Genomic DNA, 3,834 nt, shown 5'->3' on the forward strand with positions numbered 1-3,834 from the left:
CATGGACGGGGGAGCCTGGTGGGCTGCCGTCTATGGAGTCGCACAGAGTCGGACACGACTGAAGCGACTTAGCAGCAGCAGGAGAAGGCAATAGCACCCCACTCCAGTACTCTTGCCTGGAAAATCTCATGGACGGAGGAGCCTGATAAGCTGCAGTCCATGGGGTCCCTGAGGGTCGGATACGATTGAGCGACTGCACTTTCACTTTTCACTTTCATGCATTGGAGAAGGAAATGGCAACCCACTCCAGTGTTCTTGCCTGGAGAATCCCAGGGACGGGGGAGCCTGGTGGGCTGCTGTCTATGGGGTCACACAGAGTCCAGCATGACTGAAGTGACTTAGCAGCAGCAGCGGGTAGTATCACACAAGCCTCAATATTTAGTATTCTCTCTATTGTTCATATTTAAATGGTTTATGTTTCAGTTTGGTTTTCTCTTTGACTAAAGGTTATTATGAAGTTTCCTACTACATAGTTTGTGTTTGGTGATGTGTCCATCCTTTGGCAGTTGTTTATAGTTTTATTGCACTCTGATATATGTGTTCTGCCTGCAATAGTTTTTTTTGGCTACACCAGTTTGTGAGATATTAGTTCCCCAACCAAGGATGGAACCCAGGCCTCTGGCCGTGGAAGTGTAGAGTCCTAATCACTGGGAAACCAAGCAATTCCTGATTTCAATATTTATTGAGTTTTTAGAGCTTTTATTTTTGTGGCTGAACGAATAGCCAATTTTTGTAAATGTTCCATGAGTATTAGAAAAAGAGTATCAGGCACATTGTTCCATACATATATCTATGATGAATTTTAATGATTTTGTTACTCATTTCTTCTATATCCTTTCATATTTGGGGGCCACTTGTTGAGGCATGTCAAAGATCTACAATTATTGTTATAGTTTTGTAAACTTTTTGGTGGATATAACAGACTGCATATATTTTAAAGTTATATTATTAGATACAAAAATGTTAATTATTCCTTTTATCAAATAAAATGTTTTTTTATTCTGATGTTTTTGGTCTTGAATTTTATTTTGTCTGTTATCATATTTTCTCCTGCTTTCTTTATGGTGATACTTACCTGATTTCTGATTACTATCTTTTATCTTCAAAAATTTCTGGTCATTTCATTTATGACCTATTTAAATAGCTGTTTACCCTTTCTATTTCTAGGACTATCATGTTGTTTAATATCTAAAAACTGACAGATTCTGTGAACTTCAAATTTCAAAAAGGATATAGAAGAATTATATAACCCATTTAATAAATTTGATTAAAGTTCATGGCTACTTTGATTTATTAGTATGAGAGTTTCTATATCTTAATAGAGTAATTTCATCCATTAAGATTTATTCTAAAAATTGACATGAGTATATTAACCAAACAGTTTTATTTCTGACATCTTATTCTTATTCTGACATTGTATTTGTGTTTTCTCTTTTAATTTCTTCTTGTTTGTTTACATCTTTTTTCTTTTACTGCATTGATTGTGGCTCAGACGGTAAATCGTCTGCCTGCAGTGCGGGAGACCCAGGTTCAATCCCTGGGTTAGGAAGATCCCTTGGAGAAGGAACTGGCAACACACTCCAGTACTCTTGCCTGGGAAATTCCATGGACTGAGTGGCTTCTCAGAGCCTGGTAGGCTACAGTCCATGGGGTCACAAAGAGTTGGACATGACTGAGCGACTTCACTTTACTTTTACTTTACTTTTACTTTACTTTACCTTTTATCTTCAAAAATTTCTGGTCATTTACTTTTATTTATGACCTATTTAAATAGCTGTAACCATTTCTATTTCTAGAACTATCATGTTGTTTAACATCTAAAAACTGACAGATTCTGTGAACTTCAGATTTCAAAAAGGATATAGAAGAATTATACAACCCATTTAATAAATTTGATTAAAGTTCATGGCTACTTTGATTTATTGGTATGAGAGTTTCTATATCTTAATGGCATCCGGTCCCACCACTTCATGGGAAATAGATGGGGAAACGGTGGAAACAGTGTCAGACTTTATTTTTCTGGGCTCCAAAATCACTACAGATGGTGACTGCAGCCATGAAATTAAAAGACACTTACTCCTTGGAAGGCAAGTTATGACCAACCTAGATAGCATATTCAAAAGCAGAGACATTACTTTGCCAACAAAGGTTCGTCTAGTCAAGGCTATGGTTTTTCCTGTGGTCATGTATGGATGTGAGAGTTGGACTGTGAAGAAGGCTGAGCGCCGAAGAATTGATGCTTTTGAACTGTGGTGTTGGAGAAGACTCTTGAGAGTCCCTTGGACTGCAAGGAGATCCAACCAGTCCATTCTGAAGGAGATCAGCCCTGGGATTTCTTTGGAAGGAATGATGCTGAAGCTGAAACTCCAGTACTTTGGCCACTTCACGTGAAGAGCTGACTCATTGGAAAAGACTCTGATGCTGGGAGGGATTAGGGGCAGGAGGAGAAGGGGATGACAGAGGATGAGATGGCTGGATGGCATCAGTGACTCGATGGACGTGAGTCTGAGTGAACTCCGGGAGTTGGTGATGGTCAGGGAGGCCTGGCGTGCTGCGATTCATGGGGTTGCAAAGAGTCGGACACAACTGAGCGACTGATCTGATCTGATTTGATCTGATATCTTAATAGAGAAATTTCATCCATTAAGATTTATTCTGAAAATTGACATGAGCATATTAACCAAACAGTTTTATTTCTGACATCTTATTCTTATTCTGACATTGTATTTGTGTTTTCTTTTTTAATTTCTTCTTGTTTACATCTTTTTTCTTTTACTGCATTGATTGAATTTTCTTATTCCTTTTTCCTTTATGAATTTTGATTCTCTATTACTTTAATTGACTTAGTATTGAGATGAAATAAAGTTGAACAGTGAAGGGCAGTGTAAGGCATTAGATTCAGAGACCTGAACCTAACTATATTAAGAAAAAAGCTTAGAATTCTCTGGTGGTCCAGTAGGTGGGCTCTGTGATTTTTAACTGCAACAAGCACAGGTTCAATCCCTGTTTGGGAAACTAAGATTCCACATCCTTTGGGACATGGCCAAAAAAAAGAAAAAAAAAAAAAAAAAAAAACTCATGTAAAGTTTGAATGAATTTTTAATCCACTAATGTGCCTATAATTTTGTGAAATGATAAAGCCACCATTTAGGGGCATGAGCTAAACAATAACCTATGTTCTTCTTGAGGGAATTCAGACTGAGTTATACAGAGGGAAATTTTGCTCAAAGAATTAATAATATCTAAAGAATACTGTGATCATTTTCAGTTTAAAGGGATAAATCTGATAATAAAAGAGTAAATTAAAGCCAAGAATAAAACTGACACACATCTTCTAAGTTCAGTTCAGTCACTCAGTTGTGTCCGACTCTTTGTGACCCCATGAATCAGAGCATGCCAGGCCTCCCTGTCCATCACCAACTCCTGGAGTCCACCCAAATCCATGTCCATCGAGTTGGTGATGTCATCCAACCATCTCATCCTCTGTCGTCCCCTTCTCCTCCTGCCCTCAATCTTTCCCAGCATCAGGGTCTTTTCCAATGAGTCAGTTCTTCATATCAGGTGGCCAGAGTATTGTAGTTTCAGCTTCAACATCAGTCCTTCCAAAGAAATCCCAGGACTGATCTCCTTTAGGATGGACTGGTTGGATCTCCTTGCAGTCCAAGGGACTCTCAAGAGTCTTCTCCAACTGCTACTGCTAAGTCACTTCAGTTCTGTGCAACCCCATAGATGGCAGCCCACCAGGCTTCCCCATCCCTGGGATTCTCCAGGCAAGAACACTGGAGTGGGTTGCCATTTCCTTCTCCAATGCATGAAAGTGAAAAGTAAAAGTGA

Source organism: Bison bison, unplaced genomic scaffold (genome assembly GCF_000754665.1).
Source record: "Bison bison bison isolate TAMUID 2011002044 unplaced genomic scaffold, Bison_UMD1.0 scf7180017864183, whole genome shotgun sequence".
NCBI classification, from domain to species: domain Eukaryota; kingdom Metazoa; phylum Chordata; class Mammalia; order Artiodactyla; family Bovidae; genus Bison; species Bison bison.